This window comes from Oncorhynchus mykiss, chromosome 26, assembly GCF_013265735.2.
Source record: "Oncorhynchus mykiss isolate Arlee chromosome 26, USDA_OmykA_1.1, whole genome shotgun sequence".
In the NCBI taxonomy this organism is placed as follows: domain Eukaryota; kingdom Metazoa; phylum Chordata; class Actinopteri; order Salmoniformes; family Salmonidae; genus Oncorhynchus; species Oncorhynchus mykiss.
The window spans coordinates 33,824,479-33,841,076 of NC_048590.1; the positions used below are offsets into that span (position 1 = coordinate 33,824,479).

Sequence of the window (16,598 nt, forward strand, 5' to 3'; positions counted from 1 at the left end):
CATTGCTGTAGTGATGGCAGCCATGGAACCAGTCCTGGTGCAGAGTAGATAGGGAACAACTGTGGCTGTGGCTGTATACTGTAGCAGGAAGGGATACCAAGCTGATCATAGGTGATACGTCTTGGAGGGTGTCTCTCTCTTTGTGGCAGCTGGTAGGCTGGTTCCTCAGGTTCAGCAGCATATGAAGGAAAGGCACTTGGTGGATGATCATCAGGCAAATTTTCAGCAGGCAAGTTAATCTCCTCAGCAGGCAGGTCTTTAACTGTTGTTGTCTCCTCCAGCCGCTTTTCAACAAGAGGCTGTGCTGGTAGCGTATCAGGGACTGGCACTGCAACGGTCTGTCTCACTGTTGGGGGCCTGTGTTCCCACTCTCTCGCTGGTTCAGCATTCCTCTCCTCAGGTACAGTAGGAGATGTGGGAACCTGTAGCGGCTCATGATGAAGGTCATATTCATCCCCACTGTCTTCATCAGAATCTAGAGTCGGTGATGCAGGCTGGTGTCTCCTCGTTTTCTGACTTTTGTCCGCTTTGGTCATTTCTGGTTGTGTCTCAAAAGGTAAGTGGTCACAGGACATGAGCAGATTTCTGTGCAGGACCCTGGAGCGTCCCCTACCCCTTTCTGGTCTCAATTCATAAATCGGCAGGTCTGAACCCATTTGTTTCACCACTGTGTGAATTGTATCTTCCCAATAGTTACGGAGTTTTCCTGGTCCTCCTCTTGGTGTCAGGTTTTTAATCAGAACTCGCTCGCCAGGCTGTAGCACCGAACTCCTAACTTTAGTGTCATAGTGCTTCTTACTTCTTTCAGCGGCTTTCTGAGCATTTTAATTTGCAATGGCGTATGCTTCTTCCATCCCTCGTTTCCAGTTCTCCACGTAGTCTCGCTGGAACCTGCCTCTGTGCACAATCCAAAGAGCATATCAACTGGAAGCCTGGGTGATCTCCCAAACAGAAGATAAAATGGTGAATAGCCAGTCACTTCGCAACGGGTGCAGTTATAGGCATAAACCAGTTTGTTCAGAGACTCCTTCCAATTTGACTTTTGTGTCTCAGTTAGTGTCTTTAACATTTGCAACAATGTTCTGTTCATGCGTTCCGCTTGACCGTTTCCCATCGGGTGATAGGGTGTTGTCCTGGACCCCGCCATGCCACTGAGTTTCTTTAACTGATGGAACAACTGATTTTCAAATTCTCCCCCTTGGTCATGGTGGATGCGGGACGGGAACCAGAACTTCAGGGCAAAGTCATTGAAGATGAGATTTGCAGCAGTTTTACCTGACTTTGATGTGGTGGCGTAGGCTTGAGTGAAACGTGTAAAATGATCAACAATCACGAGGATGTACTCATATCCCCCTTTGCATCTGTCGAGATGAAGGAAGTCAATACATACCAGTTCAAATGGCTGTGTTGTCACAATGTTTGTCAGAGGAGCTCTTGTTGCATGGGCTGGCTTTTTCTGCTTGACACAGCTACAAGTTTTAGTCACATAGTGCTCGATGTCAGATTGCATATATGGCCAGAAGAAGCGGTCACGTACTAGTGATACAGTGCGGTCAGTACCTTGGTGTCCCATGTTATTGTGCAACTCTTCCATCACTTTACCTTTGTACTGCTCTGGTAGAATTAACTGCTTGCGGGCTGTAGTGATTCTGTACAGAATGCCATCACTGTCTATTGTCAATTTGTCCCATTCTCTGAATAGGCATTTTGTCTTTGGACTGAATTTCTTTTGCTCTTTAACTGCCGGTTTGGAACCAGACAGTTTGAAATTGAGCACAGGACGGATGACCGGATCAGATTCTTGTGCTTCTCTTATCCCATCTTTTGGGATCGAGCTGGTTGTTGCAGTGGTTGTCTCACCTTCAGCTGATACTGACATAGATGCAGCTGAAAATGACCAAGGTACAACAGCCTCTTTCTGTACCTCAACTGCTTGTATCGTGGCGGCGATGGTGTCTGGTGGAAGCTCCTCAGAACATTCTCTCATCAGTGACTCTACATCCAGTGGCATCCTTGACAAAGCATCTGCATCACCGTTCTCTCTGCCTGGCCTGTACTTTATTGTAAAGTGGAAATCAGCCAAGTCTGCAACCCACCTGGAAGTGGTTGCGTTCAGTTTTGCAGTAGACAGAATGTAGCAGAGCGGGTTGTTATCGCTGTATACAGTGAAGGTCGGAGCATAGTACAAATAATCATGGAACTTATCAGTGATTGCCCATTTTAGAGCTAGAAATTCTAGCTTGCTCGAGTGGTAGTGATAGTTCTTCTCAGCTGCTGTTAAGGTTCGAGAGCCATAAGCAATGACCCTAAGCTTCCCCTCTTGCTTTTGATAAAGAACTGCTCCCAAGCCTTGGTGTGACGCATCAGTGTGTACAACAAATGGCTGAGTGAAATCAGGGAAACCTAAAACTGGTGGGTGAAGCAAACACTCAATCAGCTGTTCAAGTGCCTGTTGATGCTGGTCAGTCCACCGGATTGGCTTGTTTGAGGGCACCACATGACTTACTTTCTTTGTTTTTGTTTTCCGTGGGTGGTCAGGTGATTTCTCTGAATCTGCTTTCAGGAGGTCATTCAGGCAGCTGGCACTCCTAGAAAAGTCTTTGATGTACTGTCTGTAGTAAGTGAGTAAACCAAGCATTTTTCTGAGCTGGCCCACAGTCTCTGGTCTGATTTCTTTTAATGCTCTTACTGCTTCAAAATCGGCTGGGTCAACTTGGCTGCCCTCTGCAGACACTATTCTGCCCAAATAACGGACCTGGGGTTTAAAGAGATCACACTTACTTGGTTTGAGTTTAATGCCATACTCTCTGAGACGCTGCAAAACTTTTCGCACATCATTCACATGGCTGTTGAATGTTTTACTGAAAACTAGCGTGTCGTCCAGATAAGGAATGCAGATGTTATCCCGGAGCCCTTCCAAACACTCCTCCATACACCGCTGAAAAGCTGCAGGAGCGTTCATGAGGCCGAATGGCATACGTATCCACTCATAGAGTCCCCACGGTGTCACAAATGCTGTCAGTGATCTGCTCTCTTCAGAGATGAACCCCTGGTGATACGCTTTCCCCTGATCTAAGAGGGAGAACCAGGAATTACCACCTAAACTGTCCATGATGTCTTGGACCCGAGGGATGGGCTGGCGGTCGGGATGTGTCTTTCTGTTCAGGTCTCTGTAATCTATACACAACCGGAGGGTCCCGTCCTTCTTACGAACGCACACGACAGGTGAAGAATATGAAGAGTTTGACTTCCTAACCCAGCCCTGGACTATGAGGTCATAAATGTAACCCTTCATCTCCTGATACAGTGGCCTGGGCACTGACATGTATGTGCGCTTTACTGGTTCAGAGTCCTTTAGAGAAATAGTCATTTTCAATCGTTCAATGCAGCCAATGTCATTGTCTGATCTGGAGAAGGAGTGACACTCTTCTCTAAGCATTTGCCTAACAACCTCTCTCTGTTCTTCGGTTAGGTGAGTTAAATCTACTGGTGGATCCCACTGTTCAGTAGCAGTACATGGGGTTTGAACGCTGGTGTGATTCACTGTGGCTGGGGTGACAGTTTTTTCAAAGACTTGGGCAGGTAACACAGTCATAATGGTTTGTACTGTACCGATTATTGTGCGTCCTAGCAGGGCAATGTCGTGGTCAGTGGGGTTAGAGACATCAAGCAGGATAACTGGAAAAACACCTTTCTTGACTCTGACTAGTGTGTCAAAGAACTCAAGGTCGTCTGGCCACTGCGGGTTCAGGTCTGGCTGGAAAAGCATTGTCATGTCATCTTTGAAAGGCTGGGAAGCTACACGGCACTCAATCTGAATGCTACTGTGTTTTGGTACAGCAACCTTCTCTTTCTTGGTTTTCACTGCGTATTCATCTGTCTGTTCTGCGCTAACAGCCTGTATAAAAGCTCTCACCTTGTTTCTTTTGAGGCTTGGGAAAGCTGTTTTTACTGTACTGTATCGTTTAGTCTTTTCGGTCATTGTCAGGATGTGCTCGATAACATTGAAACCTATGATGGGATGTGATAGGTGACAGCCTTTCATTACCAGCACCGGGATGATCAGTTCCTTTGTTTGGTCAGTTTCAGAGGCTAGCCGAAAAGTTGTTTCAATCCATCCCAGGTACGGCATTTCAGTCCCATTTGCTGCAGTCAACCTTAGATCATCAGGTGAGTCCAGGATTTCTGAAACATCTCTCAGCCTTGCGTTTGGGAGAGATTCCTCTTTCCATCGTTCATCAATGACCGATACCTGAGAGCCTGTGTCCCATAGAGCTTGGAGGTGGTGGCGATTCAGGTGACACTCAATAAGGCACTGTCTGCCGACTAGCGAGGTGACCTTACGGGGGTGGCAACCTTGAGCTAGGGATGGTAAGGAGTGGGCATTTTCCTCTGTGCAGGAAAACTTTTCACTATTAGAGTCAATTTTCAGGTGAGTGCATTTTTCCTTATGTTTAGTCCAATGTTGGTTTTGACATACTTTGGAACAGTACAGTGTCTCTTTACATGATGAACATTGTTTCAGGTTCTCAAATGAATTTTCTCTGGCACAATTTGCACATTTCTGGGACTTTTTGGTAGCTACGGTTAACACTCGTCCCTCAGCGGTAACCCGTTTCCGTTTAAAGGGGCCTCCCTTGATGGTCTGGCTCCCCAGGTTTTACATCCAGCTTGAAAATGTTCTCCACTCCCACATCGGAAGCAGTGTGTGCAGCGTGCATCTGTTCTGGCCTGCTGGCAGACAAAACACCTCCTTGGAGCTTGAGCAGAGCGGTTGGTATACCAGTTAGGTGCATATTGATGCTGCGCAGGGTCAGGTGCTTGGGACCGACTGTAGCTGCTGTAATACTGCTACTGGGAAACAGGTGGCTGGGGGTCCCTATTTGGCCTCCTAACTGGGGGTGGGGCATAGGCACAAGGCGGTGACTGAAACATAGGCTGCTGTAATGTCTCCTTAATCTGAGCAATCTCTGCACTGAGACCTTGTAGAGAAGCTACACCTGTCTTAAGTTCAGCTAACTCTGTTAACAGTTCTGCGGGTATCTTAGCTTTGGCTTCCTTCACAGGACACTTTGCAGATGGCGTATCTTCTAACTGGACTACACTTACAGTTGTAGCAGGCTGTGGGGCATTAAACCGCTTTTTGTTTCGTCTTTCTATCTCATTAGCACAAGCAATGTTAAGCTTCTCTAACAAAACCTCATCTGATGTTTCGCTCTCTAGGAGGAGAGGCTGCATGTCTATCCTGATACTGTCACTCTGGAGACCCGTAAGGACTGTGTGTAAACACATGCTCTGGACTAGAGCAGGGTCATACTTAAGCCCTGATTCTGACTCCTGGGATGCAAACAGTACTTTTTGCCTCAAATCTAAAACGCGCATCAGGAAGCTTTGAGGGGTCTCCTTGCTATGCTGTGCTTCTGAAGCTAGCTGTTTGTAAAGCTCTGTTGCACTCTTCTCTTGGAAGTGGGAACGCAGGATACATCTAAGTGTGGGAAGAGTTAGCTGGGGTTTACCTTCCAAGTAGCTGCGTAGCTGTGAGCCTGGAGAAATAGCCCTGACTACTGCGTCTACTATTTCTACCTCAGGATAGCCTCTGTTAAGTCCATTTTCAATCTGATGGGCAAGGCTGGAAAAAATCTGTTTTTCTTTCTGGCCCGGTTCACCTATCTGACCAGAAATGTTAAACTCTTTGCGCCAGTATGAGCTGGGCTGTGCATTGGGTGAGAGCAGCACGCTCCCCTGAAGATTGGCATGGGGATGGGGCTGACGCAGAGAATCACTGGCTTTGGCTGCAGTAATCTGCTCAGTTCCCACCCCTTGTTGTGGGGTTACAGTTCTCAGTTCCTCTATTCTGTGATGTGTTCCGGCTGGTTCGATATCATGGTCAATTTGCCCTGTTTTGTTATCTATGCCACTGATCATCTCTGTCATTTCGTCTCTCAGTAGCAACAATTCCGACATGCCGCCATCTTCTATCTCTGCGACTTCCTCTCTTTCAAGGAACATCATAATGTGAGTCATTAATGATATGCGGGATTTGTTTTGAACATCTCTTCTCTGTTTGCCTGATATGTCAAGGAAATCACATATCTCTAGTAATTTGTCTTTAGTCAGGGTGTGCAATTCTCCTACTACCTCTTCCTGTAGTTCTTCCAAGGCGCTTGTCATGTTGACAGAACAGGAGGAACTTTTACTGTGCAGGAGTTGACTCTGAATTAGATGGTCCTTACTGTCTCTGATGGTCGATCAATGGCCTCAGTTGACACGTACTTAACCACTAACTTCCAACTTCCCTCGAACAGCAACACTTTCCTCACTGCAGCCTGCCTGAGTTGTTATGTGGAGATTTAGCTGGCTCGGAATTCAGCGACCGGGGTGTGGAAACTGGACATCTGAGCAGCTATCTCAGCGGAGCCTCCAAAAATGTTACGCCCCTGAAAACAGGGGAGAAATAATCACGAGCGTGATACGGTGTTGTATTCTCAATTCAACGTTTAGTGATCATCATTTCACAAAAGTAACACATTACAAAACAACAGAAAACCCATTATACAACTAACACAGCAAAATATCTTATTAACAACGTACATGTTCATTCACAATCGACATAAAATGGCAGCTACTCTCAGTACGATGCTATTCTTCACTTCAACCGAGCAGGGCTAATATTACTCTCTTCAAACTTAACTCTAACTTCCTCAAGACGTTACTAAGACACACCTTAAACACTCTTGACATGTTAGCGAGTTATAACATTTAAATTATTATTTTTATCATCAATAAAGTACCTGAAAACAGGGGAGAAATAATCACGAGCGTGATACGGTGTTGTATTCTCAATTCAACGTTTAGTGATATGAGAAAAGACCGCGATTTCCCCAGGAATATGGGTGGAGACCAGAGCAATCGATCTCCGGCTCATAGATTAAGAGCATTTCGTAGATCACAGATTAACACTTTTAGGCACCACAAAATAAAGTAATCAATATAACGTTTACACATTACTCTCAATTCTTACCCTTTGACAGATTTTAACGTTAACACAATTATATGAATGTTATTCATCTCTATCAACTAATACTGAATGCATCTTTTTAACCTTAGATGTTTTACGATCCTCACATACTATAAACTTACTAATACTTTTTAATGTATAACAGGCTATGAATATTTCCTTTAACCTGTCACAGCAGCGCCTTGCAGACTGGCAGCGCCTTGCAGACTGGCAGCTCTAGCTGCGCTGAACAGGCAGGAGACTCCAGCAGCGCTGTAGAGGAGGAAGGCTCTGGCAGCGCTAAACAGGCGGGAGACTCCGGCAGCGCTGTAGAGGAAGGCTCTGGCAGCGCTAAACAGGCGGGAGACTCCGGCAGCGCAGTAGAGGGGGAAGGCTCTGGCAGCGCTGGACAGGCGAGGTGCACTGTAGGCCTGATGCGTGGTGCTGGCACTGGTGGTACTGGGCCGAGGACACGCACAGGAAGCCTGGTGCGGGGAGCTGCCACCGGAGGGCTGGTGCGTGGAGGTGGTACTGGATAGACCGGACCATGCAGGCGCACTGGAGCTCTTGAGCACCAAGCCTGCCCAACCTTACCTGGTTGAATGCTCCCGGTCGCCCTGCCAGTGCGGCGAAGTGGAATAGCCCGCACTGGGCTATGCAGGCGAACCGGGGACACAGAGCGCAAGGCTGGTGCCATGAAAGCCGGCCCAAGGAGACGCACTGGAGACCAGATGCGTAGAGCCGGCTTCATGACACTTGGCTCGATGCTTACTCTAGCCCGGCCGATACGCAGAGCTGGTATGTACCGCACCGGGCTATGCACCCGCACTGGGGACACCGTGCTCTCCACAGCATAACACGGTGCCTGCCCGGTCTCTCTAGCCCCCCGGTAAGCACAGGAAGTTTGCGCAGGTCTCCTACCTGGCGTAGCCATACTCCCTGTGACCCCCCCCCCCCCCAATGCATTTTTGGGGCTGACTCCCGGGCTTCCTTGCCAACCGTGTTCCCTCGTATCGCCGGCTCCTCTCTCCGGCTGCCTCTGCTCTCCTAAGTGCCTCCACCTGTTCCCATGGGAGGCGATCTCTTCCAGCCAGTATTTCCTGCCAAGTGTAACAACCCTTGCCATCCAAAACGTCTTCCCATGTCCATTGCTCCTTTCGCTGCTCCTGCTGACGCTGCCTGTCACCACGCCGCTTGGTCCTGTTGTGGTGGGTGATTCTGTTACGGTTTTCTTGCGGTGAAGGAGAGGAGGACCAAAATGCAGCGTGGTTATTTAGATTCATGTTTAATAAACAAATAAACCACGAACAATACAAAACAAGAACTGCAAAAACCTATACAGCATAGACTATTGCAGCATAAATACTGGAGGCTGAGACAGGGGGATCAGGGGACACTGTTGCCCTGTCTGACGATACCCCTGGACAGGCAGGATATCACCCCAGCCACTTTGCCAAAGCACAGCCCCCACACCACTAGAGGGATATCAACAGACTACCAATTTACTACACTGAGACAAGGCTGACTATAGCCCAAAAAGATATCCTCCACCGCACAAGCTTGAGGGGGGCGCAACACCGGATAGGAAGATCACGTCAGTGACTCAACCCACTCAAGTCGAGTATAGTGAAAAAAGGCACGGCGTGTCACAGCCTTTCTAGGGACGGCATGGAAGAGCACTAGTAAGCCCCCATAATAAGGTCAGAGGCAGAGAATTCCAGTGGAGAGACGGGAGCCGGCCAGACAGAGAGCGCAAGGGCGATTCGTCACTCCAGTGCCTTGCAGTTCACCTTCACACTCCTGGGCCAGACTACACTCAATCATAGGGCCTACTAAAGAGATGAGTCTTCAGTAAAGACTAAAAGGTTGATATCGAGTCTGCATTTCTCACATGGATAGGCAGACCATTCCATAAGAATTGAACTCTAAAGGAGAAAGCCCTGCCTTTAGCTGTTTGCTTAGAAATTCTAGGGACAATAAGGAGACCTGTGTTTTGTGACCGTAGAGTACGTGTAGGTATGTATTGCATAAACAATTCAGAGAGATAGGTATGAGCAAGTCCATGTATTTGACACGTCTACTCCCACTCCTCCCCTCCGGCGTTCGACGTCGCCAGTCTACTAACCACCGGTCCTGGCATCCATCATTACACGCACCTGCAGATCATCATGATACTTACCTTCCTGATTACCTCCCCTATATCTGCCACTCCCTTGGGTTCCTTCCTCAGTTAGTATTGTTCCTGTGTTTACGAGTAAACACCACTGTTATGTTGTCTCGTTTCCTGTTTGTTGTTTTATTAAACGTTTCTCTTGCACCTGCTTCGCAACTCACAGTGTCATCGTTACAGTAATGCTTTGTAGGTTAGCAGTAAAACCTTGAAATTAGCCTTAGCCTTAACAGGAAGTCAAAAAGTAGAGAGGCTAGCACTGGAGTAATGTGATCCAATTTTGTGGTTCTAATCAAGATACTAGCAGCCGTATTTCAAATCAAATTGTATTAGTCACATGCGCCGAATACAACAGGTGTAGACCTTACAGTGAAATGCTTACTTATGAGCCCCTAAACAACAATGCAGTTAAAAAAAATACGGATAAGAATAAGAAATAAAAGTAACAAGTAATTAAAGAGCAGCAGTAAAATAACAATAGTGAGACTATGTACCTGTACAGAGTCAATGTGTGGGGGCACTGGTTAGTTGAGGGAATATGTACATTTACAATAAGGGGCCTTCCTCTGGCACAGCCTGATATAGAGGTCTGGACAGCAGGAAGCTTGGCCCCGGTGATGTACTGGGCCGTTCGCACTACCCTCTGTAGTGCCTTGCGTTCCGAGGCTGAGCAGTTGCCATACCAGGCAGTGATGCAACCATGCTCTTGATGGTGCAACTGTAGAGCCTTTTGTGGATCTGAGGACCCATGCCAAATATTTTCAGTCTCCTGAGGGGGAATAGATTTTGTCGTGCCCTCTTCATGACTGTCCTGTCTTGGGGTGCTTGGACCGTGTTAGTTTGTTGGAGATGTGGATATCAAGGAACTTGAAGCTCTCAACCTGCTCCACTGCAGCCCCGTTGATGAGAATTCCTTTTTCCTGTAGTCCACAATCATCTCCTTTGTCTTGATCACGTTGAGGGACACATTGTTGTCCTGGCACCACACGGCCAGGTCTCTGACCTCCACCCTATTAGGCTGTCTCGTTGTTGTCGGTGATCAGGCCTACCACTATTGTGTCATCGGCAAACTTAATGAGAGTGTTGGAGTTCCACTCATGAGTGAACAAGAAGGGTCTGATCACGCACCCTTGAGGGGCCCCTGTGTTGAGGATCAGCGTGGCAGATGTGTTGTTACCTACCCTTAACACCTGGGGCTGGCCCGTCAGGAAGTCCACGATCCAGAGGGAGGTGTTTAGTCCCAGGGTCCTTAGCTTATTGATGAGCTTTGAGGGCACTATGGTGTTGAATGCTGAGCTGTAGTCAATGAATATCATTCTCATGTAGGTGTTTCTTTTGTCCAGGTGGGAAAGGGCAGTATGGAGTACAATTGAGATTGCATCATCTGTGGATCTTTTGGGGTGGTATGCAAATTGGAGTGGGTCTAGGGTTTCTGGGTTAATGGTGTTGATGTGAGCCATGACCAGCCTTTCAAAGCACTTCATGGCTACAGACGTGAGTGCTACAGGTCGGTAGTCATTTAGGCAGGTTACCTTAGTGTTATTGGGTACAGGCACTATGGTGGTCTGTATTTTGCACTAACTGAACATTATTTAGTGCTATATCCAGATAACCAGAGAGTGGAGCATTGCAGTAGTCTAATCTAAAAGTTACAAAAATTTGTTTACTGCATCATTTTTGTACAAAGTTACAGATTTTTGCAATGTTACGAAAATGGAATAAAGCTACCCTTGAATTATTCTTAATATGTTCATCAAAAGAGAGTCCAGAGCAATTCAGAGGTCCTTTGCATTTTTGAGACAACTGTACAACCATCAACATTCATTTTTAGCTCGAACAGCAGATCTCTTTGTTTCTTGGGACCTAGAACTTGCATCTCTGTTTTGTCCAAGTTTAAAAGTAAAACATTTGCTGCCATCCACTTCCTTATGTCTGAAACACAATCTTCCAGGTTAGGCAATTTTGGGGCTTCACCATGTTTAATCGAAATGTTCAGCTGTGGGTCATCCGCATAGCAGTGAAAGTTGACATTGTGTTTCCGAATGAAATCACCAAGAGGTAGAATGTATAGTGAAAATAATAGTGGTCCTAAAACGGAATCTTGAGGAACACCGAAACTTTTTTTTGATTTGTGAGAGGACAAATCATCCAAAGAGAGTAAATTACATATTTTCCGACAGATAAGATCTAAACCAGGCAAGAACTTGTCCGTGTAGACCAAAGAGGGTTTCCAATCTCTTAAAAAGAATGCGGTGATAGTGTCACAAGCGGCACTAAGGTCTAGGAGCACGATGACAGATGCAGAGCCTTGGTCTGATGCCATTAAAAGGTAATTTACCGCCTTCAAGAGTACCGTTTCAGTACTATGATGGGGTCTAAAACCAGACTTGAGCATTTCCTATGCAGTCGTTCGTGGCCAAAAGTTTTGAGAATGACAGAGATATACATTTCCACAATATCTGCTGCCTCAGTTTGTATGATGGCAATTTGCATATACTCCAGAATGTTATGAAGAGTGATCAGATGAATTACAATTAATTGCAAAGTCCCTCTTTGCCATGCAAATGAACTGAATCCCCAAAAAACATTTCCACTGCATTTCAGCCCTCCCACAAAAGGACCAGCTGACATGTCAGTGATTCTCTCGTTAACACAGGTGTGAGTGTTGACGAGGACAAGGCTGGAGATCACTCTGTCATGCTGGTTGAGTTCCAATAACAGACAGGAAGCTTCAAAAGGAGGGTGGTTCTTGGAATCATTGTTCTTCCTCAGTCAACCATGGTTACCTGCAAGGAAACACGTGCCGTCATCATTGTTTTGCACAAAAAGGGCTTCACAGGCAAGGATATTGCTGCCAGTAAGATTGCACCTAAAGCAACCATTTATCGGATGATCAATAACTTCAAGGAGAGCGGTTCAAATGTTGTGAAGAAGGCTTCATGGCGCCCAAGAAAGTCCAGCAAGTGCCAGGACCGTCTCCTAAAGTTGATTCAGCTGGGGGATCGGGGCACCACCAGTACAGAGCTTGCTCAGAAATGGCAGCAGGCAGGTGTGAGTGCATCTGCACGCACAGTGAGGCAAAGACTTTTGGAGGATGGCCTGGTGTCAAGAAGGGCAACAAAAAAGCCACTTCTCTCCAGGAAAAACATCAGGGACAGACTGATATTCTGCAAAAGGTATCGGGATTTGACTGCTGAGGACTGGGATAAAGTCATTTTCTCTGATGAATCCCCTTTCCGTTTGTTTGGGGCATCCGGAAAAAAGCTTGCCCTGAGAAGACAAGGTGAGCGCTACCATCAGTCATGTTTCATGCCAACAGTAAAGCATCCTGAGACCATTCTTGTGTGGCGTTGCTCACAATTTTGCCTAATAACACAGCCATGAAGAAAGAATGGTACCAATACATCCTCCGAAAGCAACTTCTCCCAACCATCCAGGAACAGTTTGGTGACGAACAATGCCTTTTCCATCATGATGGAGCACCTTGCCATAAGGCAAAAGTGATAACTAAGTGACTCGGGGAACAAAACACCGATATTTTGGGTCCATGGCCAGGAAACTCCCCAGACCTTAATCCCATTGAGAACTTGTGGTCAATCCTCAAGAGGCGGATAGACAAACAACACCCCACAAATTCTGACAAACTCCAAGCATTGATTATGCAAGAATGGGCTGCCATCAGTCAGGATGTGGCCGAGAAGTTAATTGACAGTATGCCAGGGCGGATTGCAGAGGTCTTGAAAAAGAAGGGTCAACACTGCAAATATTGACTCCATCAACTTCATGTAATTGTCAATAAAATCCTTTGACACTTATGAAATGCTTGTAATTATACTTCAGTATTCCATAGTTACATCGGACAAAAATATCAATGACACTGAAGCAGCAAACTTTGAGAAAATTCATATTTGTGTCATTCTCAAAACTTTTGGCCACGACTATACATTATTTTTTCTTCAGGATGGCAGCGAGTTGCTGCACAACAGCTTTTTGTAAAAATGTCGAGAGGAATGTGAGATTTTATATAGGTCGATAGTTTTTACATTTTCCATGCCAAGGTTTGGCTTTTTAAATTTTCTTTAGCTAGTTTGTTACACATTCGGAGGATAGGGAGCTGTTATTATGATCAATATAGCAGGGCCAAGCACAGGAAGTAGCTCTTTCAGTAGTCTAGTCGGAATAGGGTCCATTAGGCACCTATTCAGCGTAGAACTTTCTTGTATATTGGAGCCTCAGAATGGAATGAGTTGCCTCTGCCCATACAAACGACGTCTTCTCTGGGAAGCTTTAAAAAATAAGTGTCCTCTGTGCCCATATGACGATGTAACTGCAATGATGAGATGGATGTTCTTTTTATGTTTTATTATCACAATGCCATACTGTGTCCAACTTGCCTAGCTATCTTGTCTCAAGAGGACCAGAATGGAAATAAGCCCCAGACTTTGTGTGTTATCCTCCATGATTTTACTCATGTGCATGTATGGCTTTTAAGTTTTGTGGGCTTGTTTTGTAAATTGGTAGAATTAAACTAAACAAGGGTAGGGGACAGGTTAAATAAATATTTTTAAGCATTGAGACATGGATTACAGTGGCAAGAAATGGTAGGTGAACCCTTTGGAATTACCTGGATTTCTGCATAAATTGGTCATAAAACTTGATCTGATCTTCATCTAGGTCTCAACATTAGACAAACACATTCTGCTTAAACTAATAACACACAAACAATTATACGTTTTCATGTCTTTATTGAACACACCGTGTAAACATTCACAGTGCAGGGTGGGAAAAGTATGTGAACCCTTGGATTTATTAACTGGTTGACCCTCCTTTGGCAGCAATAAACTCAACCAAACGTTTTCTGTAGTTGCGGATCAGACCTGCACAGCTGTCAGGAGGAATTTTGGATCATTCCTCTTTACAAAACTGTTTCAGTTCAGCAATATTCTTGGGATGTCTGGTGTGAACTCTTGAGGTCATGCCACAGCATCTCGGGTTGAGGTCAGGACTCTGACTGGGTCACTTCAGAAGGCGTGTTTTCTTCTGTTGATGCCATTCTGTTGTTGATTTACTTCTGTGTTTTGGGTCGTTGTCCTGTTGCATCACCCAACTTCTGTTGAGCGTCAATTGGCGGACAGATAGCCTTACATTCTCCTGCAAAATGTCTTGATAAACCCCCTCCACAATACTTTACAGTTGAGATATGAGGTTTTGATGTTGGTGTGCTGTGCCTTTTTTCTCCACACATAGTGTTGTGTGTTCCTTCCAAACAACTCAACTGTAGTTTCATCTGTCTACAGAATATTTTGCCAGTAGCTCTGTGGAACATCCAGGTGCACTTTTGCAAACTTCAGACTTGCAGCAATGTTTTTTTGGACAGCAGTGGCTTCTTCTGTGGTGTCCTCCCATGAACATCATTCTTGTTTAGTGTTTTACGTATTGTAAACTCGTCAACAGAGATGTTAGCATGTCCCAGAGATTTCTGTCTTTAGCTGACACTCTAGGATTCTTCTTAACCTCATTGAGCATTCTGCGCTGTGATCTTGTAGTCATCTTTGCAGGATGGCCACTCCTAGGGAGAGTAGCAACTGTGCTGAACTTTCTCAATGTATAGACAATTTGTCTTACCATGGACTGATGAACATCAAGGCTTTTAGAGATACTTTTGTAACCCTTTCCAGCTTTATGCAAGTCAACCATTCTTAATCTTAGGTCTTCTGAGATCTCTTTTGTTCGAGGCATGGTTCACATCAGGCAATGCTTCTTGTGAATAGCAAACTCAAATGCTGTGAGTGTTTTTTATAGGGCAAGGCAGCTCTAACCAACATCTCCAATCTCGTCTCATTCATTGGACTCCAGGTTAGCTGACTCCAATTAGCTTTTGGAGAAGTCATTAGCCTAGGGGTTCACATACTTTTTCCAACTTACACTGTGAATGTTTAAATGATGATTCAATATAGACAAGAAAAATACAATAATTTGTGTGTTATTAGTTTAAGCACACTGTGTTTGTCTATTGTTGTGACTTAGATGAAGATCAGATCAAATTTGATGACCAATTTATGCAGAAATCCAGGTAATTCCAAAGGGTTCACATACTTTTTCTTGCCACTGTATATATGTGTGCCATTCAGAGAGTAAATGGGCAAGACAAAATATTTAAGTGCCTTTGAACGGGGTATGGTACTAGGTGCCAGGCGCACCGGTTTGTGTCAAGAACTGCAACGTTGCTGGGGTTTTCACACTCAACAGTTTCCCGTGTATTGTAGGCATGGTCCACCACCCAAAGGACATCCAGCCAATTTGACACAACTGTGGGAAGGGTTTGTATTTGTATTTTTTAGGGATCCCCTACTCTTCCTGGGGTCCAAACATATTAAAGCACTTACATTACATATAAAATAAAATATAAAACAGTAAATCATATAACATTATTACACCACTACATATCTACAATACAAAATGTTTAATACCACCATACGACAATGTAACAATGTATTCATATAATTGTTATATAATTGTTAATAATAATATATAATTGTTATATATGTGTTATATATGTTATATAACAATATAACATATAACATTGTATGCATATTGGGGTGGCAGGGTAGCCTAGTGGTTAGAGCGGTGGACTTGCAACCGAAAGGTTGCAAGTTCAAATCCCCAAGCTGATAAGGTACAAATCTGTCATTCTGCCCCTGAACAGGCTGTCATTGAAAATAAGAATTTGTTCTTAACTTAGGTTAAAAAATATATAACGTGTGTCTCTTCACAGTGCCATAAGGTATTTTCTTTCCTGTGTTTTAAATCTGATTGTACTGCTTGCATCAGTTACCTGATGTGGAATAGAGTTCCATGGCTCTATGTAGTACGGTTCTGGTTCTGGTCTTTGGGACTCTGAAGAGAGTCCCCACCTCTGGTGGCATGTCTTGTGGGGTATGCATGGGTGTCAGCTTGTTAACACCTCTTACAAAAACAAATAGTCAAGAAGTCAGTCTCTCTTCCACTTTGAGCCATGAGAGATTGACATGCACGTCATTAATGTTAGCTCTCTGTGTACTTTTAAGGGCCACCCATGCTGCCATGTTCTGAGCCAACTGATATTTTCCTTAATCCCTCTTTGTGGCAGCTGACCACACTACTGAACAGTAGTTTAGGTGCGACAAACCTAGGGCCTGTAGGATCTGCCTTGTTGATAGTATTGTTAAGAAGCCAGAGCAGCTCTTTATTATGGATTGGAGTCAACATGGGCTAGTATCCCTGTGGAATGCTTTCAACACCTTGTAGAGTCCATGCCCCAACAAACTGAGGATGTTCTGAGGGCAAAAGGGGGTGCAACTCAATATTAGGAAGGTCTCCTTAATGTTTTGTACACTCAGTGTGTGTCTGTGGATACTAGACAAGACTTGAGGAAGCCTTTGCACCCCAGTA

The 16,598-nt window shown here is 45.2% G+C and overlaps 1 protein-coding gene across 1 annotated transcript in view; it reads left to right on the forward strand.

Moving 5' to 3' along the window:
• The window catches only part of LOC110506679 (vitamin D 25-hydroxylase), a 32,775-nt gene that overhangs the window by 11,928 nt on the left and 4,249 nt on the right, over positions 1 to 16,598 (forward strand). The window lies entirely within an intron of this gene.